The sequence below is a fragment of the Lottia gigantea genome (genome assembly GCF_000327385.1).
Source record: "Lottia gigantea unplaced genomic scaffold LOTGIsca_1, whole genome shotgun sequence".
Taxonomy (NCBI): domain Eukaryota; kingdom Metazoa; phylum Mollusca; class Gastropoda; family Lottiidae; genus Lottia; species Lottia gigantea.
Genome location: NW_008706746.1, coordinates 8428514 through 8454914, shown reverse-complemented (window position 1 = coordinate 8454914; position 26401 = coordinate 8428514). Strand labels below are relative to the sequence as shown.

The window sequence follows — 26401 nt, the reverse complement described above, 5'->3', positions numbered from 1 at the left end:
ACGATGATGATGATCGCGATAGTGATGATGATTATGATACTGATGCTGGCAATAGTGATGATGATGATCGCGATAGTGATGATTATGATGTTAATGATGATGATGTGCTGATAATAATGATGATGATAATGACGCTGGAGATAGTGAGGATGAGGATGATGATAGTGATGATAATGATGATGAAGATGATTGCGACACTGGTGATGGTGATGACTAATAATTATGACTAGTAAAAATGATGATGATGATGATAATGAAGATGGTGGTGATGCTGATGCTATTAGTATTGACCTCCTTTTCAATTAGGTTTTACCAGAGTTATAATTGTTCCTGATAAGTATTTCAAACTCTAAAGCCCACTTTGACTGTTTATATCAAGTCGACATCTTGGGTTCAACATATATACATGGATTATAAATATATTTACCTGTGAAATACCTTTCCAGTTATGTTATCAGTTGCTCTTGTCATGTTAAAATAAAACGGAGCAAGGAAAGGATAATTAGCCTCTTCTGGATTCTCCGACAAGTGATGTTCGACATAATGGAGCTGTTCACTAAATCCAACAAGTCCATCCTTTGAAATCTGAAATAAAAACCAGACAATGATTTAAAAAAAAAGAATCCATGAATTCGGAACCTTTGTGAGCAATTTGAAAGTAAGTGAATTCTATTGTATTATTTTTGAAGCACCTGAACTTACGTGAACTTCATTGTAATATTTCCCAAGGAATTTGAATCCACTATTGAAGCTGTAACTGCCAGTAGGTTCTGTAGTTGTTGGTCTCAGAATACTATCACCAGCATCTATACCATAGTCGTATAGTTGACAATCTAGAAAGGAGGTTAAATGTATTCATATCACGCACTGAAAGGCCTTCTTCCAGATCAGGAGATAAGCTCAGAAAAAAGTATATCAGTTTCCAATTGGTCCTGATAGACTTAAACTGAGTTAGCGTTGATAAAAAAGAAATTCAGTAATGTTTTAAAAATGACATTAAAAGTATATTTTAACCTTCTGGTTGCAACCTGGGGCCTCAGAGGCTCGGTACTATGTTTGATAAATAGCATATCTATGTTGGAAAATGCTCCAGTAGCCTTGAAAAGCACTTATCATGCATGAGACTATAAAACAACCCAAAATTTTCTTCATATAAAAAATTATTCACCATTGAAATAAGTAAGCACGTTGAGTGCAAACCCTTTGTTTTTAATAGCTCAATGAATGTGAGGTCTTAGTAAACTTAATAACACCCATTATGTCTATTCTTATATAGTATCCTGGATCATATGACACATAAATATTTATATATAGTGGTTGAGCGTGGGTAACTGAGTAAATCTAGCCAATTACTTTCATTTCCATTCGATATAACATAGCTTCTAAGAAAATATTTTCCCGCTTTCTGCAATTTATTTCCATATCAGTAGAGTGTCTGTGCTTTATCTTGCACATTGTTGACACCCCGTAAATATGGTCAAAAGTGAAGACGAAAGCTATGGCCTGGTCCTCCGAGGACCTGATTTGCACTTTACGTGCGTTTTGAACCCGGATGGTTAGTAAATCTGCAAATTTTCATTTAGCAACAAATTTGCGAACACAGACAGTATCATAAAGAAAATTATTTCGTATTATATTTGCAGACTGAATCAATAATGATTGGAGACAAATTGCACCTTAAAATCAATTAACTTGTTCAACTAACTAGTAGTTATACTACATCAACAGTGAGTCACAATTGATGTAAACTTGAGTAATATGTCACCAAAAAACTTTACACCAAATATTTTCCTTAATTCAACAAATGAAAATTTGAAAACAGAGGACTGTTCTATGTCCAAAATGGTATCAGGGAATTACATGCAATATTATTATCATAGGCCAAGTGCAGCATTGGGATCGAACGTCCATGATCACAACTATCATCTATTCACGTCCAGGATATCATGGGAATGATCCTTTCTGACCAAATCTCTTCACAATCTAAAAAAGGTCATACCAATAGCCCTTTCTGAATTTTTTTTACCGAAGGCATCCCTTGTGGCGTTGGTTTTTCAATAATTATCCATACCTTATGCGAACCCTTTGACGATTTCCCTTTGTACACTGAATAAACCCTACTGACTGTAAAACCTCTTGGCAATGACTATCACTGGATTAGCAATACACAATTACAACTAGATGTACTGATTCTTACTAAAAATGATGAATGTTAAATAAGGGAATATAATCTTATGGTATACTACTCCTGAGTTATTGTTAACAACGTTTCAACAATTTACATATCTTCAGGTAATAATACATGTAACTTACCTGCAGTTTGTAGAAACAGCAATAATACAATTGATTTAATAAACATTATAACAGTGTCACAACAGACTGGTAATAAAATTCATTTGTGATATTCACTTGTCTTATATAGCCATGGTTAAAAAGTGAAATGACATATTATATGACAAGAGGATGCCTTATCAAACATATGACTAAACCTAAAGTAAATAAAACCCTTACTTCCAGAAGGATGCATTATTCAATATAATTCAATGTAAAATGTAACATCATACACCAATACATATTCTGATCTATCATTGCACAAATCCTATCCGTGAGATAATCTAATGCAGAGTGCATTGGGTAGAGTTTCCTGCAGTCGAGATATTGAGCAAGCATCATGATGACCTGTATAGTGTATAGGTTTCATTTGGAGTCAGCTAGAACTCTGTCAATAATAATAATTATCAGAGACGGGATAAAGAATCAACAAATTTCGACCTCTCTCAGTAATAACCATCAAAAGTCAGATATAGAGTCACTGAGTTCATGGTAAATAATAACTATCAGAGGTCAGATATAGAGTCACTGAGTTCATGGTAAATAATAATTATCAGAGGTCAGATATAAAGTCACTGAGTTCATGGTAAATAATAACTATCAAAAGTCAGATATAGTGTCACTGAGTTCATGGTAAATAATAATTATCAGAGGTCAGATATAGAGTCACTGAGTTCATGGAAAATAATAATTATCAGAGGTCAGATATAAAGTCACTGAGTTCATGGTAAATAATAACTATCAGAGGTCAGATATAGTGTCAATGAGTTCATGGTAAATAATAACTATCAGAGGTCAGATATAGAGTCACTGAGTTCATGGTAAATAATAATTATCAGAGGTCAGATATAGAGTCACTGAGTTCGTGGTAAATAATAACTATCAGACGTTAGATATAGAGTCACTGAGTTCATGGTAAATAATAACTATCTGAGGTCAGAAATAGAGTCACTGAGTTCATGGTAAATAATAACTATCAGACGTCAGATATAGAGTCACTGAGTTCATGGTAAATAATAACTATCAGACGTCAGATATAGAGTCACTGAGTTCATGGTAAATAATAACTATCTGAGGTCAGATATAAAGTCACTGAGTTCATGGTAAATAATAACTATCAGAGGTCAGATATAGAGTCACTGAGTTCATGGTAAATAATAACTATCAGACGTCAGATATAAAGTCACTGAGTTCATGGTAAATAATAACTATCAGAGGTCAGATATAGAGTCACTGAGTTCATGGTAAATAATACCTATCAGACGTCAGATATAGAGTCACTGAGTTCATGGTAAATAATAACTATCAGAGGTCAGATATAGAGTCACTGAGTTCATGGTAAATAATAACTATCAGAGGTCAGATATAGAGTTACTGAGTTGGTGGTAAATAATAACTATCAGAGGTCAGATATAGTGTCACTGAGTTCATGGTCAATAATAACTATCAGAGGTCAGATATAGAGTCACTGAGTTCGTGGTAAATAATAACTATCAGACGTCAGATATATAACCAACAAACCCATCTCCTCATTTGTTCTACCCCGCACCTCTTTTATAGTATATAATCAAATCTACGTGTTTTTTGACTTAAATCAAATGCTACTTGAATAAAGCACGATTGGCTTTGACGAATGGTGTCGGATTATAATAGTGTTCACTTTAGTGCGTATTAGTTATATGTATTATTTTCATATTACTCAATGTATTTGAATGACATCACCGAACGTGATTACGATAAGAAAAAGCTTACTCACTGCTCAAAGAAAATCTGACTTGACCGAGGTATCAACATTATGCCTATGAATATCAAGTTTCATCAAGATTTGATAAACACTGTTACAAGCAAAATTTCGCTTAGTCAAAGGCAATCTCTCAAAAACCGTTCATCCAATGCTTATCAAATTTGAACTTGACTGAGATCTCATCAATACATTCGTTCATCTATACGAAAAACTTATCTTGTATTTAAGGACAGAGGTGACGACAAAATATAGAAATATGCCATAATAATATAGAAAAGACATGTATAGAAATAGAAAGTGAAATTCCTTGTTTGAGGTATTTTTGAATAAAAATGTGCGTTTTCCATTTCTAGTACTTGTGAAGACTATTTACATATATTAAAGACCCATATCAACCTCCGAAAATGGCGAAACTGTCCCTTCAACAAAGATGATCTAACCATTTAAATGTAATTCTAAAAGTTTTTCAAACAAGCCGTGACTTGATATTCTGTTTTGAATTCAAGTTTGAATTATCTAAAATGATGTAGGAGAGTAAGGTAAGGTTACAGTTTGGTTAAGGGATTATTCTACTCGGTATTTATTTAATCTAATAAATTGTATATCATTTACGAGTGAATCGAAAAACAAACATATTGATGTATATTCATCACTATTTGTGATTTGATCACGTCCCTAAAGATCTGTAGACTAGATTTGTCAACGTGTTACCTTTGTGAAGTGTCCACACGTGCTATATCAGTGCTTCTCAATCTAATTGAGATTATACCTTCCCAGAAGAAATCTAATCAGATGCATTATTCAATAGGCCTTCGTTACCTTATTTTGCATTTGAGAGAATCCATTTGAGAAATCTCCTAAAAACGATTAGGGACCATTGTGAAAAACATTTGGAAGCTGGTGTATCTTTTATTACCTCCCTTGAATCATAATTTTGCAGATGTTCCAGATGATACGGTGGTCATTTCTCAGATTTTAAGAGATATTCCACGCGATTCTGAGAAAACTTTCTGACAGATGGTCAGATATTATATGAACTGTGCCAGATTTTTTTTGGAGACCATTTAATGCTTGAATTCCCGCAAGGATATCTCGTTGATCAGCATTCTCACGTAAAAATAAAATACTTGTTCGGGCTTACAAAATTCAACACACCAACAACCACCCCCTTTACACTTCGACACTTTTACACATACTGATCCCCTTCGTCTCTTGTTTAATAGCCCTCGTCCGATAGTTCTACAGATACGTCTGTCAATCAATGAAAGATATCAGGATAACAATAAAACATCACAGTGGGTTGTTCACTATATTATTCTGGTCTTTACGGTTTGTTTACATTTACATATGATTCAATGATCATGTTTTTGTTGTAATCACTCTTGACCTTCTATTATTGACAGATATCTATTGATTTGATCCGAAATATATTGATAGTATTGAAGGAGACTCTTCATTATCAAATAAATATTTTGAACTGAAATGTCCCAATTTTTGTGTGATATGTCCTTTTGGCATCTTGATCGGGTGCATGTCGGATTGAAGTCGGAGATGCTACGTTTACAGCTACAGTGCAGTCCATGCATACCTTGACTTCAGTGGCGGAGCCAGGTTAACCGAATAACCCCCCTTGCCCCCTTTGGTTCCGCCATCGCTTGACTTGCTGTTAATTTTCAATTCAATGATCCGGAATGGCAAGTGTTCTCTCTGTTTTTTTTCCAACTATAGCTACCTGTGGTTTTAAATTTTCAATTTCAATAAGTAATGAAAGCAGAATTTATGACTTCTCTTGGGCAAATGGACCAATGTGCACCAACTCACCCCTACTACCAGATACCTAGCTGAGCTGATATCGATGAAGTATTATGCTTTAGGTATAAACGGTGCGTATCTAACCACACCACGCCTCTTTAAGCCGAGAATGATAAAGATATGATAGTTGATGATGACTGACACTGTATGTTAAATAAATGAGTTAGAAATTAAGCGAAACATTTGAAAATGTGTTGAAACCATTAAACAAAAGTTTACAAATTATTACATTCTTGACATATCTTTTATTTTCATTTTTCTGTTACTCTTTCGTTACTGTTTTAAGTGTTTCTGGAGGTGCAGGCGGTGCAGATTCTAATTATTTCTAACAGGTCTTCCAGCTTGTATGTACTCAGCATCTTAATTGACAAAGGTTATTCTAATGCAGTTATAACTCGTATCGGATAAGTATTCATAAGAATAACTATATGTATTTGGACTGTATACGAGCAAAACAGCTGGATTGACCTAGCTAATGTGCTTATGTACATGAAGTCAAAATACTTTCTTCAAATTTCAGAATTATTCGGATCACAAACAGGACAAATTAGTTAAATTGGTGGGATTTTTAAACTTTTGATCGGAGTTACCTTGAATCAAACACTTGTCACTTGGGGTTTGTTTTGCCAACAATCACGTAGGGAAAATATTCACCAAAATGATTCGACCCTATATCCGAAACACATTCCAATACCATTTATTAAACATTGTCCTAACCATAAGATGTTTTCCAAATAATACCAAGCTGGACTTCAATTTTCTACTAAAAGGAAACAAGTATTTAACTTATCAACCTAGTTAGTCAAGCGAGTGTAAAAAGGAAATTAAGCGTGTAGTTGGAGATGTTAAATAGCTGTATAGATTGACGTGTGTTTTTATGACTTTACCAATCTTTAACAATAAACCATACTTTAGATATTAATTAAAATACCAGTCAAAATGGTTAAGTATTTGTTATGCATACCACATGTAATTTGTCAACGAGTTATCCCTCTTTTGATTTTTTAACTTCTATTAAAAATTTAAATATTTAAACGAATTGTTGATTCTGGAAATTTGCTGATGAATCCTACCTTACTGCGCTAGTAACGTATATACACCGCAGATTATAAAACGCAAGTAGCAGAGAAAAAGTATCTGTGGTTCATATACGCTACTGGTGGTGATAACGATCACGATCGGGTGTTTATAGAGGTATTTTAAACCAGTGTAAGATTACCTAGAAAACTATGAATATTCGGCTCTGCTCCAACCAATTACAAGTTTATTTGAAGTTTTGTCTTATTCGCTAGCTGCATTTCTGTATTTGGCTTTTGTCCTTATGTGTTGGTATGAAACCGCATTAATATAACAACATTGTTCAAACATGATCACGGTTGTAGCCTTGATCTACTTATCCAGTATTGTGGTTCGACCTATCTAAAATTATTCAAGTTTCTTCAAGTGATCAGACAGAAATCCTGTTTTTAAGGTGATCAAATGAAGAACAAATTAATTAAGAAACCATTAGAAAGCTCGGTAAAAAGGAGGAATAATGTGAAAAGCAGGGAAATCCTGCCGAGTGTTACCTGGTAACTGTTTATAATTACAAGCGCTAGTGAATCGTGGTTAAAAGTATGCCAAATAAATTACTTGTATATGTTTTCATTCTGATCTACAAGATGTGTTAATTCGTTTTTAAGCCCAAGATTTCAGTTTTTATTCAAAAAATGTCGACATCTTAATTCTCACCGTGTGTGATCTTACAAATTTATAACCTGCACGTAACTTTAGGTTGATAATATCTGATAAGTGTCCATGTTAACATTTGATACATAGATCATTGCTTTTCAAATATTCAGGGACATTAACCCAGTGGCGGCGCCATCCTACTGAGACTTGGAGTACACACGGGAGGCAGATTGACTTAATGGGGGAACAACTGTCAAGGTTGAAATCTTAAAAAGGAAGCTCTGTGGAACCGCCATAGGCACAAGTCATACAAGCGTCTGGGACAGTTCTTCGCCAAGAAAATGCATTCTGACACATATTTTGGAGTACAAATCCCCCACTCCTATAATCTGTAAACCTGGCTGGCACGACCGTTGCACTCACTGAGTTTAATCGTACAAATCTATAAATTGGATGTAAATTTATGTAGATGATATTTGACTCTTATATTATGCATCACTTATATGATCGTAATGTCGTTTTAAATTGTTTAGGGTCAGTAGGTTAGAGTTTGAATTATTTCAAAAGTAGAATATAACACATAAAATCTCATGCTTTCAAGATTCAAGATATATATTCAAACCTCTCGTTCAAAGTTCAGATGCTGAATATTGGTCTAATGTCACACTAGAGGTTGCCAAATCTTTCATTCAAAAGTCACTGACTTTAAAAAGATGTCTTGAAATAGAAAACGATTGACTCTATGGCTTATTATTAACAATATTATGATATTTAGTAATGTCTAAACGTGATCTTTGACTAAATTCCAATATTCCTTAAATTCTGACTCAATCTTCAGTCCATTCATAGAACATGTTGATCTTTAATAAGGATTTCTACAGATCAAAAGGTGAACTTTCTCCCCTTACGAAACGTGATAGTCTGATTGTCCAGGGTAATTATTAAATGTTAATAACGATCTTAATTACAGACTGTCGGCTCCTTTGAAGTTTTCAATGTATTAAAATATCTTGAGAAATTTAGCCTTCGGGTGAACAGAGAGACGTGAAGAAGGTCAAGAGACAAAAATGACCTTTTTTTTAATGAACTTTCACTTTGTATGGTCTTGTCCGATATATTTGTCATAGGATTCAAAAACTTGCAACGTGGACACTTATTTTCCAAATTTATATTTCTCATCCACCGTCTGTGGTCCTTCATGTGGGCAGAGGGGTGTGTTAAAGGTCTATAGAATATTTTGGTCTCATGAACTTGCACCGTGTTTTAATGCATGATTATGGTCAGGTAAAGGTTTTAAAAAATGTTTCTTGTCTTGGCACATACATAATGGTCACTTGTAGATTCTATTAATTACACAATTCCGATTTTTCATCCGACGTCTGTGTAATTTGATAAGAACTTGACCAATTACTATGGCTAAAGTCCGTGGCTTGAATGTCTTAAATGTTATCCAAGCTACTTGTGCTCATGGGAATGGTACCATTAAAGCAAAGTAATTACTGTAATCTGGAAATATCTTTGCACTCAAATCATCTATGACTAGAAAATGCCATGTAATTTGAATAAAATGTTGCCTTAGCGGAAATTATTCTTGAAAAAGAAACTTGTGGTAAATTATTTGATTGACTGAACTGTGAGGCGTATTATTCTTTGGTCTCAAAATAGAAGAAAAAAGAAAGACAATGATTAGAAAATGAGAATAAATGAAATTAAATGGAGTTTTATGTCCTACTTATCTGCACCTATTGGTCTAATAAGGACGACACGAGGAATGTCATATTAATGTAGTGTGTTATCAAGGAAAGAAGGAAGGGAGGAATACAAGAAGCAAGAACAGCTGACGCTTTTTTCGATTTGCATAAGTTGAAGGAATAGAAAAATAGAAGTGACATCAAAGATGGAGGAAGTAATAAACTAACTCTTCTGTCGATTCTCCACCATTTTTAAACATCTTTATTCGATTGTCGACAATCTTCTAATTAACAGCGAATTACACCCCCATGATCAATTATTGTTTATATATAGATTTCTGTTTTTACATATTACGAAATCATGAGAGTTTTGTTGTGTACATCAAACTACTTGAGAAATGTTTAAAACGTATAAAAGATATTTGAATATTTGAAAGGATATCTTTAAAGAACTAAATGAGATTCATAAATAGTTTTTGAAATGCATGTTTTTATTTTCTAAATTACGTTACGATAATACACTTGATGGCATTCCTGGGTTTTGAAAGAAACGTTCATCTAAATGAATCTCTGAACTGTGGTAAAAGTTGAAGGGATATCGTCTCCGAAAGTATTATATACTGTATTATACTGTGTTTCACCATGGTCCCATCTTTTTCTTTCATAATGGGGCGTGGTGTTAAAGGCGATGAAGATTGAATGGGTAGGGAGGGAGGTAAATACGAGCTATACATATCATTCAAACGTAAAATCCAAGAGCTTGGCAATGTATTGGTACCAGCTCATGAACTATTTATATGCAGATATCGCTATTGAACTATAAGAACTTGTCAAGGTTCTGCTGGTAAACTGAACTAAGGTTGTTTTCCCAGTAAGAAACATCTTCTGTTACTTTTTACAAGTGAAAAAGACAAGCCATCAAGCTAATTAATGTTCTTTTGAACGTTCCTGTATACTATGTTTTTGTTCGTTGAGAAAGTGTAAAGTTTTCACTAAAAACGACTAGATATCAGCATAATTTTGACTTTCATGAATGTTGCACAAAATACCACGTCTTAAGGCAGACGAAGAACTGTCACTTTTCCAGCTCCTTAAACGTTTGTTGCCTATGCCTTTGCAGTCAATTTGAACACTGAAAGGTCAAGAGCAGTGGAATCAAAGCTGATACAATTTACAAAATATTTCGATGTACTGAATACATGTGTATACGATGGACAAATTATGCTGATATGATCAAGTACATGACCACAGGGTGTTGATATTACCACAGTTTGAATAAGATGTAACATTTTGATAATAGAATTGGTAAGATATACAAAAGGAATCATGAACGCGATAGACAAATGTTATTATTGTAAACAGTTTTCATTTTGAACAATGGAAGTCCTGCTGAAGAATAGAACTTAGATTTTATTTGTTAACAACTTTGTCATCACAATCTAGTATTCATCTATAGTTTGATATTCAACGCTATTTGTACATTAAGATTTAAGTTGTACAAATGGAATTATAAAGTGTCCCATGATGACTATGAGTCCTCGCAGCAACTATAAATCGACTTTGTGAATTGAATTTCGCAAAACCTTCCACTCTCGGGAATGAACTACGATTATTTAAGAATCCCAGAAAAAATGTGTATCGTGTAAAACAATTTAGTTCCTATTCATCATTCGCTTTTATTATCACCTTTAATTCTCTGCTATTTTATTTGGTATCATTAGAATAATGATTTTAACCTTTTGTTTTTATAGTTCAAAATAACTGGGGAATTGACAGTATCATAATATAATGATATTCAAACTCTATAATCTCTATTGTTCTATTGTTTAAATCTTTCTCCAACATGCAATATACAGATTTTGACATTGCATCACGATATTTCTGTTATATTATCAACGTTGCCTTTAGTGAATGTGCTTTAGTACATGTACATCGAACAATATATGATATAGCTTTATAGCTTTAACCGAAATATCTTAAGACTTGTCAAATAATATTTAAATTCAATATGGAATATTAGCAATAATATGGTTGTATTTTTTTTATATAAAAGTATGGTGACAAACATCACTTTTTGATTTTGTCCTTGATCCTTTAATTAAACTGACCACCTAACGGGACGAAATAAATAATATCGCAGGAAGATCCCTTCAAGTGTCCGTAGCCGTTAAGTTGAAATTTGATAAGGTAATAATAAAAACCCAGGTCCTCAGGAACAACGGAAAATTTTAGAGTACAGCTTTTTGAACATGTATACGAGGTCTCCACAGACCAATTAGTGGCCTCTACTGTATTTTTACGATTTCATAGTAATTGTTGAGAGCTATATAGACAGACCACTGACAGTGATTCCTAGAGCCACAATATCCTCTACACACCAGAAACACTGTTAGCTTGTTATTTAAATATAAAAAAGCGAGGAATTTGAGAATTTTGTCGACACACGAAGAATAAATTAATTATTTCCTCGTAAGAAACATTAGTTAAATGTTAGAAATGTGTAAAGCAGGAAGCCCCTGCTGGGTCTAGCTTTTAAAAACTAGTAAATATTCCACCTCAGTCTGTTGAAACTATTACTGAGATTTTACATGTGTCTTGTTTTTAAGCTATACTTACACAAATCACGTATTCTTAAACTTGTTTTCACAAAAATCGCATTACTAAATATACATTACTAAAAATATGTGACTATACTGCAGAGATGATATAATGAGGTTTATAGAAATTTATGATCTTCATTACAAAAGGTTTAAATTCAAAATCAAGACTACCAACGATGTAGTGTGCTGATATAGCATGTTAATGATATTAATTTGCAAACTTTGAATCGTCAGACGTCGGTGCGTTTAGTTTGGCTGAATGCAACAATTGATCAGTTTTAAACAGTTCCCCAATAAAATCCATACAAGCAAGACCATTCCATCAATCAAAAATCTCGTCCAAGGAATGGCAAAATCGAGAGTAAAGGTCGTATAGTAGTGGACTCCTCCAACGAGAAGTACTATCAGGTGTTTCGAAAAGAGTAAGCATGTATTTTCCAACAGTCGCACTCGTAAGTTCAATCTTACTTTACAAACGAAACTGAAATACGAAATGTACTATTTTAATTTAAAGACAATTTCTTGTTGACACGATCAGCAATATACACAAATAATTTATTTACAATAAACATCAACAAAAACAAAACAAATAAATAAAATAGAAAATGGCCAAGTAAAAAAACAAATTATTTCAGTATGTGAACATCAATAATTTACAAAATTGTACATCGTCGTAATTTTCTTGATCAGTGTCTTCTGTTCATCCATCGCTTCAAATAATCATTTTCATATTCATAATTTACACATGTACATCATGGAATTCAATCATTGTTTTTTTCTCTCACGAGTTTCCACCAAGTGTCTTTAATCTAGTAGATGCCTACCTCCTGCAACAGGGAAAGCATGGTGTAGCAGGTCTATTACTACATAGAAACATTGGCCTACCCGATCTACAAAAACCTACATCTAATATTGGAACACGGTCCGGTAAACAGTTATTGATATTTTAAATGGTCCAGATCGTGATTCAAAACTAGTATCTTGTTAGTGCTGAGTATCTATATAAACTCGTGGATCTTTAACTGACTAATCGTTCTTGTGTTTCATTCTTAGACAATCAATGCTATGGAAATTCAAATTAACGAAACTTGGGAGTGAGAATTTACTAGAACAAATCAACGACATTTTTACACACTTGTAGATATTTAAAAACGTCTTAAATTGTGCTGATAGACTTTAAATTTAATCAACAGACAATTTACATTAAAATGAACAGACGACTCCGTGTTTGTGTTCAAATCAAAAACAAAAACATTTACAAGACCATTAATAGTGCATAGTACAAAACGATCACCCTTTACAATTGTCTTTGCAAGATCCATCATAGATATAAATATTTAGGTGTCAAAAATTGTTAAATATACAGCTGATTATTCTGAAACCGTTGAAACCCTATGTCAAATCAGAGGTGTGGGAATTCCCATCATTATAATGTCAAATCAGTGGTGTGGGAATTCCCATCATTGTAATGTCAAATCAGAGGTGTGGGAATTCCCATCATTGTAATGTCAAATCAGAGGTGTGGGAATTCCCATCATTGTAATGTCAAATCAGAGGTGTGGGGATTCCCATCATTATAATGTTAAATCAGAGGTGTGGGAATTCCCATCATTGTAATGTCAAATCAGAGGTTTGGGAATTCCCATCATTGTAATGTCAAATCAGAGGTTTGGGAATTCCCATCATTGTAATGTTCAATTAAGAGATATTGTCGTCTACCGCTTCGATATACCAGTTTATAGAATGATTTCATGATTTCTTTCCTCTGTTCCACTTGCCAGACTGTTGAGCCAATTTCAGAACGTCTTCTATAAAAATCTGCGCCATCGGCAATGAGAGAATTAAAACCTAGACTTAAACAATTTAGTTTTTATCAGCTGGAAACAGACATATTCATCTGGAAGCAATAGTAGCGTCCTGGAACTGTGTAGAGGTTTACGCAGAAAACATGTATAGGCGGGTTTGATGACAGGAACAACTCTAAATAGTGATTCAAAATATGAAATTGACGAAAATAATGACAACATTTAGTGAAACAATCATAATTTAAGTAATAGTTTAAATCAGTTTGTCTGTTTCGACACTGTCCACTCTTCGATGTTTTACTTTACGCGTCGAATATTTATATTTACAATCGGCACTTCTTTTTCGTGTCAACTGATTTCGACAGTTTTTAGAGCGAGGTCTCAAGACCGACTTTATGGGCCTACATTTATATCAATATTTGAGGTGTTTTTTTTTTCTGTAGTCAAAGCATTGAGTTGAGGCCCGAACATAATTGATAAATATAGAACAATAGGTAGTTAATGTGTATCATGTTCTTCCTAACAAATTCGGGATTATCTACAAATTTTTAGATTCCACAATTTCACAATCACATTTTGTGGTAACTCTTCTCCTTCAATTGCACTAAAATATACCCACTTCAACCGAATAGGACAAGGAAACGAAACAACACATAATACGCAATATCACAATATTTGCTGATGCGTTTGATCAATCCGATTATATCACATAAGCAATTCCAATTTCTCTCCTGAATACTCCGTCTTCATTCTTCCCTCCGCCATTTTCCACCGACCCATATCTGTTAGTCACGTTATCACCACGTGACAATCACATGACGACATGACCCGTAATAACGCACCGCACTACGAATGATAATATTAAGGCACGCCGATTGCACAGTTTAGTTTGTCACGTGGTCGGCAGCCATATTGAAAGAGTCACTAAAAGAAATAAGAAGAGTCTTCCGGATCCCGGGAACGAGGCTGAGTCTGAGAGACTGTTAAACGATCCCGTACCTAGAATAGACAAAGGTTGAATTATTGCAAAATGACATGAAAACAGGTCCGAGAAATGTATTGTGGTAACTGAAAGACATCGTAAAAAGGTTTTCTAAAATATTTGTGTGTATTGGGGACACTGATAGTATCAATTTGCACCATTCCAATTTTCAATAAGACGTTTGTGGTTTCTGCAATTCCACTAGGACTACGTATCGCAAAATATGCTTAAGGCGCTTCGCGATTAGTGACGTCATAAAACACTTTGATTAAGTGCAATTGCAGGAACCCCAGACGTCCAATTAAAATTTGATGCCAGTAGTTTCCCTCATAGGCCTACAAATAAAATTTTTAGAAAACTTCTTTACAATGTCTTTATGAGTTTAGACAAGACCGTGCGCTCCTAACCAGGCTATTTCTTTGCAGTTAGACATGAAATGGTCGAATGAAGATACGAAATTAGTATTAATGTCAGAAAACTATAGCCTATATTTACAAACGTATACATAATAGTCAATAACACTGTATATTTGGTAGAATACTAGAATTTGTTCATCAAAGGGCCGAGATGGCTATTAGTGTACTTATAATCGGCAGTTTATGTCCCAGAAGCCATGGGGATAAACGTTAAATTTCTAACACATAAATGTACATGAATCTGCTTAGATTCAAAGAAGCCTCGACGGTATACTTTCCAGTTAACCAAAGTTATTCATTACTTACCACGTTTAACATTCGGAGATTCGGCTGAAATATAAAAAAAAAAAAAAATTGAATTAGCAAAATAAAACTATTTGTACCGTATCAACGTAAAAACTAATGGCATTGTATAGCTTTTCCGATTTTGGGGACTGTTACACGTAGATACACCGCACTTGGAATTTCCTGGGCCATTGCGCGATACGTGTGGAAATGCTATTAGAACGTCATGCGTTTGGAAAGGAATTGTACTTGTTATAAGAAAAAATCCCACGACATGTAATCATGTGGCTGACGGCAATTCTAATTGCAGCTGACCAAGATATTCTATATACTGTTGTTCTGAATTGTGTGCTTGATCCTCTGAATAGGAAATGTAATTGAATGGGCATATGATGTTTCGGTTGCACTGGCTATTTGCACCCTAGACGAGTATTGTCTTTGTTTTCCATCTTTTCCTTACAGTTGTTAGCAACAGTTGCTAGTTTTTTTTCTGATGAGTGAAGCAATTTTGATGGTCAAGAATGTTATTAAACGGATTTTTAGGGTCAGGTAAAGATATGATGTATCATCACGGTATGTATAGCCATGGCCTATTCAGAATAATCCGTATAAAAACCTTACCTAATAACACCGTCACAGATTTGCTGGAAATGACGTCATCAGAGCTCCGACATATATAAGTACCGGTATCCGACATGGCACTTCTGTCTATATATAGTTCACTGATTAATGCACGATGTTTTATAGAATGGTATTTTGTCATTATAATATGTTTATATTTTTCAGAGTCAATTTTATCTCCGTCTTTAAACCAGTCGATCTCCTCTGGCATCTGGGGACCCCCAGTGGCGTTACATCTCAGATGAATGCGGTGTCCCAATTCCACATAATCCTTACCAGTAACTTTAACGGCTGCTGTTGACATCACGTCTGAAATTGACAGACAGTAAAATACTATAAGGTATACTTTAAACTCATTTTTGGATTTGTATAGTTTCAGATAATCCGCTTTTAGAAGATTTCCAGCTCTGGGCCCCGCCACTGCTCTGGGCCTTGTTCTTCAAAGAGTTAATTCAGATAAATCTTAAATTAGTTTTTAAGAAAAACATCTATGAAACGTAAAAAAATCAGAGCAGTATGTTTTTTGTTTGTTCCAGTAAGATTGTTTACAAATTACGAAGTAATGACATTCTACAGCAAATCTGTCAGAGTTATGGTATGTTATATTCAACAACCACATACGATTGGTAGCAATGGTATCTGGTGCACGACAAGCGTTCATGAAACACAGCACTGGTATAAGAGATACCTCATACTGTATCTAGACATCATGTACAGTTAAAATATATACACTACAATCGAGAGTGTAACCGCATACAGATGGTGTGCATGGAATATTAACTCCACAAGAAGCATAAATAAACGAATGCAGGGGAGAATTCAAAACATGTTGATTGTTATATTTTTTATTTATACCCAAAATTATCCCTGAGATTCAAATCTAAAAATAAAGAGTATGTCTAATGGTCAAAAGAAAAAAAAAACAACCGAATCCGAATAGGTCATCAGTCAAATGAATGGTGCAAACTTTAAATTTGTAAAATAGGAAAAAGGGTGCCCCAAATACACGAGAAACAAGAGTTGAAGATTACAGGAAAGGACGTTCGAACTCACGTTTATTTCCATCAAGTCCAGGTTTGAATTTGTGTACACGGTTTTTTCCTTTACCTGAAATTTTGAAAGTTTTTATTTTAAGAGAGTGAATCCCTTTTGAACCTACAATTACAATTGCATTTGCATCCCTAAACCATTATAGCGATAGCTACCACCACTGTTTGGAGGCCTTAGTTGACGACACAGAAAAGCAGAAACTCTTGCGAACAAAAATTGACTATTTATGCAAAAGAGCTAACTGCAGATAGATATGATATCTCATAAAATGATAACTAACGCCAATTTTCTTGAGTCGAAGCCCAAATTGTCTCTTAGGCATACAATGAATAGCACCGGAAGTGCCGCGAGTGTGAGTATGCCAGTTTAGCTAGCGATACACTTGTGAATTTTAGTGCTGACTAGCGTCTATACTTGATAGCTTGAAATTTCAAACTAATGGACTGAACAATAAAAAATGAAATAAAACTGATAAAATGGAAAAGAATCGGTTTGCTGACTGAAGGTTTGTAATATTTGAAATGAAAAGATTCTTCACGCATAATTTATCATTCAACGTGTTTTCTTTTCAACAATTTCAACTAAATGGTTGAAAGTAACGAGTGGTTAAGTCCGAGATCTCTGACTCTGATTTTAAACATCTATCCAAACAGTGCGGTATTTAAACGACGAAGTCCATGCAGAAGGGGTATGGAATTGTATCACCAATTACAAAAGCTTTTTGTGCAGATTTCGTTTTAAAACTACCCGATGATCATTTTGTACCCACTGTAGTGTTTGCTGTAAGGAAGGGATTAGTACTTAGTAACTTGACGTTTCTAGAAAACAGTCCAAAACCTTACATGGCCCGTCTCGATTTTAACGGTGATTTGGACTATACCTATTTCCTGAGGAATCTTCACTTTATTGAAAATTTGAAATATAAAATGCACTTAACGAGAGATTGAGTGAATTATTTCTCTTGTGGTGCCAAGAGCGTGGTGAATAGAAGCACCTCATCATAACCATTTGAATACTTCCAGTCTGATGCTTACTAATTGCTAGAGAAAATACCGGCTATAATAATCTTTCATGCACACTGTTTATACAGTGGCTGGGTTTAAACCGAATAATATTACGGTGGTGCATCCACAGGGACTCAAGGTATTATTGAGGATTGTGAGGATGACTATGTAATGATAGGACAAATCGAAAAAATCGGTCATATACACTGGACTATTACGCTATTCAACTTATTCCTTAACTCCAATAGCCGCATTTCTCCTATTATTGAAGTTCGTAAATACAGTCAAACAGATGCCCCAATGTATGTAAACACTAAGCCCTAATGTGTACAGTCTTTCTGTCGAGTGCTCTGATTGTCGCCGGTGTACAATCCAATCAAATCGCCGCATTCCGTGATAGGAGAACGGCGGCTATTGGAGAAAAGGTATAAGCCAAAGATGGTAATAGTTTGACATTGTGAATATGACAGTGGACAAGCAAAGAAATTTATATTGACTGACTTTAAGCTAGGTCACGACAAGTGATCACCCACAATAGTCTCTGACGTCTAAGCAATCCCTGTCTATGACGAGGATATAGTCTGGATTAAAAGAAATGATTCAAAAGTAAAGCCAATGAATTGAATTAGACCAATTATTCCTCTATCTCAAGTTTATATCCATTAACGGTTATTTTACAAAGCAAAAATATTAAAAAAAAACATTCAAGAACAATAATTCCATGCCCTTCAGGAAGTAAAAATCCTTTTCGCGTAAGACTAGCTAACAGTGGCGCAACTAGTTGAGTGGGGGATCCGTGGACTAAAGTGGGTCGAGACCCCTAGGCTGGGCCTTTCGGTTTTTTTTGGCTATTGGGGTTTTCCTTTTGATGATAGTTACTTATTTATTATTAGCCAAATATGGAGTCCAAGAAATAACTAAAAGACTTGTGATGATTTTACACTAAAAACAGGTGTCCTTAGCATATTGTGTTCTTCTAATTATGTATTCATTAAAACAAAATATTGATAAATCTATTTCAAATTATCCTATTGTCTTTGTTAACACCTAAAATAATAAATTTTAACGATTTTCTCTAAAAACTTCCAGAGCATATCATACTTCTTGAATATTTGAATGTCTTGTAACACACAGGCGTTAAGTTCAAAGACAGTCAAAGGTGCTTTGTTATTGTTGTGTAAAATGACGAAAGTTGATGATAACAAAACCCTGTGATGTATTGATATGAAGTATTTAAATATTCCCATTGTTCAAGATAGTCTCGCAACCAGCCTATTCATTGATGAATATGATTGTCTAGAAACTAAAACACTGCATCAAAAAACAAAAAAAAGTTAAAAGAAATGAAAATACGTATGAAGTTGTCTGATATCTGTATGAATACTAATTCATAAATTCAGACAATGATATTAAAAATAAAATCGTTTGACGGTTAGTATTTTCTCTACTTTATGTTACTGAAGCGTTTTCAATGGTAAATGTACTTTTAAAATATAAACGTAATAAAAGACATACCTGGTTGTTGTATTGGCGGACCTGAAATAGAAATTGTTTATCATCATTGATAATCATTCAAATTAATTAAACAGACCCTTATTATATCTTTAACCGTGGTATAAATCTGTGTTCTTTATTTCTACCTCTCTTTGCGTTTTCATCGTTGTTTTTTTTAAATAGATAGTTTTTTGTTTAACAGAATTATCAAATTTCAAAAAGAAGACACCTAATTTCTGGTCTGTAAAGAATAACTATATATATATATATATATATAACCAATATCAATATTTTGATTCAAGACCAAATCCCCCACCAATTCAAGAGTTAATGGGATTGTAAAGAGGTTTAATTTTTTTTTTATGTGTATCGGGAACAATGATAACATCAATTTACACCACTCTCATTTTCAATCAGACGTCTGTGGTTCCTGCAATTCAACTTAAACTAAGTGTTTGATGACACGGAACTAAATACATCTGACTGATAATTGGAATGGTGCAAATTGATGCTATCAGTGGCCCCAAAAGACATAAATTTTAGAAAACCTCTTTACCTTCCCTTTTAGAGTCAGACTAGGATTCCTCTTCATAAAACAAACTGTAAAGCAACCCTCTAGCCTTGCCGGAAGATATTGAACATGTTCATATAAGGTTTATAATGAGAGCATTATGATTAATACCTACCAACTACTGTTAATGTAATATGCCTCAAATATTCTTTAGTTGAAGTAATTTGACATTCATATACACCAGCGTGATCTTGTCTAACTTTTACAATTCTTAAATCCCAAGATGTGATCTCATTATCCTTGTATTCATGATCAATTCGTAAAGCTTCATCATTATTCCACGTGGTTTTACCTACTGTTAAATATTGGTCATTTTCCACTCTTCTCCATACCACCTATAAGATATCATCAATGATAGAATTAACTGAATGATTAATATCTGGTAAAACGGGAACATATTACACTTATCTTCATACAAAAAATCATTAATTATAGAATTAACATAAACAATTTGATAAAAATCTGTAAATCTAGGAGAATATGGTGTAGTAAAATATTGGTATAGTTTTAAATCTTTCTCCATACAACCTATAAAATATCATCAAATATAGAATCAACAATCTGACTAATATGCAGATCTACATGCATTTAATACCATGATCTTGGAAATTATTATTCAGCCAGATTTATTGGTCACTAAAAGAACCAACAATCAAAGACTGTAACGAAATCGGGGAAATATTTATATTGTTCAGCACTAACATGTTATGTTACCTCAGTATTCAGCCAATAGCCACAATCCCATTGTGGAAATGAATTTGAACTTTTGAGGTTGATGACCAATCAAACAAACAATATGAAAATCCGAAATCAGTTTATGCCTTGAAAGCCGAAATACTACTTCATATCACTACATAGCTCCCTAATTACCAGTGAAGTCGGTAAGATCTCTTATATGGAACGCCATTATTATGCTGTTCAAGAGACGCCGTATGACACAACACGTCACTAGTGACAGCATGCATATTTTTTTGGAAAAATTTAATAGTGAGAGGAATGTTATTGCTTCATTGCTACAAGTGATCAGGAAGTAATGTTAAACAGCTGCGTCGGTCGCCATCTCGCGGACTCAATAGGTTGGAAATTGAAATCTGTAGACTTTTAAAAACGTGTTCAGTTAAATTGGAATCTAAAGTCATACATAGACTACACATGTAATTACTCTTAATTCTATTTCCCGAGAGAATGAAATATTAAAGGACGTTTTGTGCGTGTGAAGGCCGTCTCGACTTCTTTTAAAATTTCACTAATTAATGTATTCGTTAAAATCTTAAAACCCACTTCACCATCTGAGACTAAAACTGGAAAATTGAGGAGGCGGACAACATAAATGCATACCACAGCAAAATGCTAATACTTCTCCTGATTAACAGAAGAATATTTAAATGGATTACAATTCATAGACAGACTAGCCGAAAAAAAAAACAGCAATGGAGGCGGACAACTTTGAAACAAGGCATAAATTGTGATGTGAAACATGGTTCGACATGAATGAGAAAAAATTACGAAGACGAAGTATCCCTTCCCAACCATGAAATCCCGAAGGCGGACATTCTCACAGCAAAAACAAGTAAGAGAAGAGAAAAATACTAAAATTTTCATTAGAAACGTCTTGTTCGTTTAGCATCAAAACTTGAAGAAGTTAAAAAAAGTGGTGATGTAAAGAAAATAGTTGTTGGAGAATTGACAGTTAGATTAAACTGTACTGATACAGATAGTACTTCAACTACATCTCAACTTATCTTGATCGCATGAAATTGAAGATTTTTTCTCTAACGATAATGGCACTCCAGTCATCTATTTCCCCCGTTCTAAAAACTATGTTGACATTGAAAAGTCTTGAAAATTTAAATAAGAATAATCAGAAAATAGCAGATATTAATTGTATGTCGCTTGCTTCATTTAATAGTTATTATAAAGCCATGATTTGAGAGTACCCAGAGGCTACTAATCGATTGGAATTTGAAGAGAATCGCTAGTTAAGCCGTCAGAGATTGAGAATTGGTGAAATTGAGGAAATTATATAGGAGTAAATGGTCAAGAATTGAATAGCTGTAGGCAGTTTTCTTCGCTGTATTTAACATTCATATTACAGTAGACTTTATTTTAGATTTTTGCCTGAAAAGTAGATTGGCTATGAATGGAATAACAAGACTTGGAATTATTCAACGAATTCCGGGCAAAGTGACCTGACAAGCTATTGAGATTTCCGAAGCAGGTTGTCTCGGTCTGCACATTTAAGGATATTAGACTATGCAATGTTGCTTACATGAGTCAAGGGCATGTTTCATCCAACAAAGTGAAATAAAAAGGAGTTTCATGTCCGGGTTTTATGCTCCTATTGAAATAATGGCGATTACAATGATAGATGGCTAAGAGTGAGATCTTGTTAATGCAGTAGTGTTATTGTAACCTATTTCCAAACAGTACTTTTATCATCAACTCACTTTTGAGCAACTGTCAACGACACCTCGTGAAAGCTGTAGGTGGTGGTGATGGTCAAGGATCACTATTCTGCAGACCAAGCACCCAACTCGCGAGCCAGCCTCTTCAAACAAAGAAGTATCAGTGTCAACAGAAGATGCTGCCAGACTAAATCACTAAGTCACTATCTTGCGTGTTCTTTTCCAGCTATTGTATTGTACATGTGTATGTGTATGCGATGGCAATGTCATACAATTGGTGACTGCTAGCTGTGTCAACAATTTGAAATTCCACTGACCGTTGATTGAAGCATCACACTGATTACGGTGGCCGTTCCAAGGTCTACAAGTTTGACTGACTCTACTGTCTTTGTAAATAAGTTTTAGTTCGTATAGTAAATTCGCATATCTCGTTTTAATGCTATGGGTTTCCATATGCAATTGTTAATTCAAACCTTATAACCATGTAGCTTTCAAAATCAATATATCGATCTTGTAAGGAACTTGTTTGCTCTTGGGGCCAATAAACTGACTCGAATCTGTCATATTTCAGGTTCATGCCATAAAGTGCAGGTGCTCTCTGTGACATAAAAATTTCTAACTTTCCTGATTGTAAACTTAGTCACGGAGATTAAATCACACACGTCAAAAAACACAATCATTGACTTGAACTTGAAAGATTTCACCATCTTAATCAGTGGGGTTTCAACTTCCATGAAAGTCTCAGCTAGATCTGGTCACACGAGGGTCGCGATGTCCAAGAGTTGATTGATGAAGAATGTTTTAAACCCACCGGAAAGAAATTACATCTTAGCTTAAAATACCCGAAATGGTCTTCGTTATGTCACGAAACCTAGAGAGATTGGGATCAATTTTGTCGTCCCTTCATACCTAGTCTAGACTCGTAATTAAGAAAAAAAACACAAACCACAATAGCAATCAATAGGGAAAAGGTTATAATAGGATTCATAATCAAATACTAGTCTTTATTGTCTTCAAAGAGACCCTGAAGACCCAGAATTGTTAAACACAATAGTATGTTCTTAAAGACGAAATCATATCCGTACATCATCTCATTTCATAATTTCAGACTTTTATTTGAATAAGATAATGAAACATGGTAGAATAACACTGATAATATATCAATCTCGATGTACATTCAAAAGCAGGTTAACTGAAAACAGTCTATGTGTATTGATAAACACTATTTTACTCATAAATAAAAAGGTTTTGGTAACTACACAAAGCTTCACATATGACCCCTTCACACAAAAGTCAGTGTATCAATTACATATCACCCGGTGCAATCCAAAGATGTTGCTAAATCTTAATTCATAGCAATGCCTAGAATTTGGTGGACGTGATCGGTGAACCATTCCTGAACATTTGATAACAAATCCCCTGGTACTTGGTTTGTCACTTAAGCATTTCTTTACACTTTAAAACTTTCATCAGATATCTGGAATGTATAAATCCATGATATCAACAATGCCAAATTCGGTTCAGTAAGTTTTTTTCATTTCGGATAAGTCTCTTAATGCGGTAGTGGTTGTGGTAGACGGTTGCGTCTTCAGGCTAAATGATATTTAAGCTGTAAAAGTAGTTGTTGGTCCTGGTATTTTGATCTGGATAGTTCGGTACTACTGGGTTGTAAATGACAGGTTAACGCCCGCTTATATTTAACTGATATCGCCGACTAGGCAGTTCTCGCTTATCGTTGGTAGTTGGATCAGGATCAATCGGAAGCGGTTGTAGTGGCGTTTCCAAATTACCAAATGATTCCCAAAAACGCCAACGTGTAGTTCTGTAGTTTGTACTTAATTAAAATGAAGATGGTCATTGTGGCCTGACATCGAGTTAATAATTACGAGTATGATATGTCATGATATGTCAATCACGTGCTATGATTCTGACATCCATCAACATTATTCTTCAGCTCATTACCAAGTGTCATATAAAAATCAGTGTGGTAATTAATGTGAAAATGAATGAACGAACAAATATAATAGTCATTTCTTGCTGTGTTGACAGTTCTGAAAGAAACCCGTGACCCTGAATATGATGTGACCCCGAGCTAAAGAGAGGGGTGATGACAAAGCACGAGAAAGTCATAATATCATTAAATACCCTACTGTTGGATCTGGAGATTTACAGACGGTATGAAATTTCCCGACTTCATTAGAGCAGTTATAAGTAGCAATTCGAACGTAAAACTTTATTTAATCTTCATTTAAAACAGATTATGATGCTACTCGTCATCATTAGGACAATCGTGAAATAAAAAACACGACGTGAAACTTTAAAATTGAATTTTCATTTTCACATTAGACCATTCAGAAGTTGACAAATGTGCATATAAAACCTCATTGATGCCATTTTAATTTAAACAATATGCCAGAACAAGACCTGATCTTATCATTGATACTATACAGTCACTGTGGATAATGACAACTCTCTAGGTAATACTAATGACAAGAATTGATAAAAAAACCTCAGTTAATATTATCATTCATCTATTCGCTTTTAACCAGTTCCAGAATTTTCCTTTTAAGTGCACTGAACGTCACACTAAGGAATAGTTTCTTCAAAAACAACTGTCAATCTACATAGATAGATACTTCACAGGATGTTGTTGTGATGAGATGAAATCAGATGACACAATGGTGGTTTGGTTCTCGCTGTTGAATAAAGGTCCCAATTGGATTCGGGTTAGTCGTATTTTATCAACAGAATATTTGAACACATCATGCATAATCTTGAAAAAGAAGATTATTGTACGTTGTCAATTGTATGTACTGATTATATCTTGTGATGCATTTAATAGGATAGTCATTACATTCTCACTCTTTCTGAACATCTGATATCAAACAGTGACCGGTTTATTTATGTGACACCCTTTTCGATTAGGTCAAACTATACGCTATATTTTACTTTTGGTCCGTAACAAATGTCATGAGGTTGGTTACCGAATTTTATGTCATATGTCAGCCTAAACCTTTGTGTTTCTCGTCTCCGCCAGTGAGTATCATTGTAACAATCTCAAACGATATACAGACAATTCCTTCAACAAATACTACGAGAAATAACTGACATAAAAATCAATAAAACAATAAAAGAGGCTGCAGTATCAATATCGCTAAAACATATTGATCTCTACTTTCGTTTTATGGCACCTATTTTACACACGTGACTGACCATGTTGAACTCCCCTTGATCACTTCCGGTGGAGTGTGATAATGAATTTAAAGGAGTTTACCAAAGATAATCTGTATTGATATTGAGATCGATAGATCGATACTGACCGCTGATTAATGTAAATGGGAGATTATTAATGTTAGTAATTCAGCGTACTGGTCATTAATTACTGTACGATACAATATCTGGAAACGAATCGTAGAGATTTATATTCTAAAACGTCTTGTAATGAATAGCAAATGGTTCCGGCAGAAGGTCAATACAATAAATGGCTTGCCATATCCACGTGTGTATCAATAAACGAAGGGAGAGGGGTAATCTTTTATTGGAATAATAATATAGATGACAACTGGACTCTCACCAGGCCGTCTGAATATCATTAAGGATTATCTGTAGTCGTCTAGTGCTGCCACGAGTAACTGGACACAATTTTATGAATATCAATTACTTTAATAAATAACTTGCGACGTTTCGACGAAGGTACTTTCGTCTTTATCAAGCAATGATACAAAATAACAGAGCAATGAGAATATATAGTAATATACAAGTGATTAGTAACAAAGTGTCACGAGTGTTTTAAAGAAATAAGTTGACGCCTACTTTCCAGATGGTCCTGAGCTATGCTATGTGGCAATGGTGATCCCGACTCATTTGCATTCTTTCATAAACAGACATAATAACGGACGTGAGTCCCCATAAACAATTT

At 34.3% G+C, this 26401-nt stretch overlaps 1 protein-coding gene across 1 annotated transcript in view; it reads right to left on the bottom strand.

The window, feature by feature from the left end:
* Positions 1 to 22361, bottom strand: part of LOTGIDRAFT_228125 (hypothetical protein) — a 30842-nt gene extending 8481 nt beyond the window's left edge. The window contains exons 1-9 of the mRNA XM_009045922.1: positions 22347 to 22361; positions 20193 to 20412; positions 19528 to 19548; positions 17012 to 17065; positions 15959 to 16267; positions 15359 to 15382; positions 2314 to 2379; positions 703 to 833; positions 428 to 585 (exon numbers count right to left, since the gene is read on the bottom strand). The gene's annotated coding sequence lies outside the window, so the exon portion shown is untranslated. The remainder of the gene's footprint in view (positions 1 to 427; positions 586 to 702; positions 834 to 2313; positions 2380 to 15358; positions 15383 to 15958; positions 16268 to 17011; positions 17066 to 19527; positions 19549 to 20192; positions 20413 to 22346) is intronic.
* Between the last annotated feature and the right edge of the window lie 4040 nt (positions 22362 to 26401).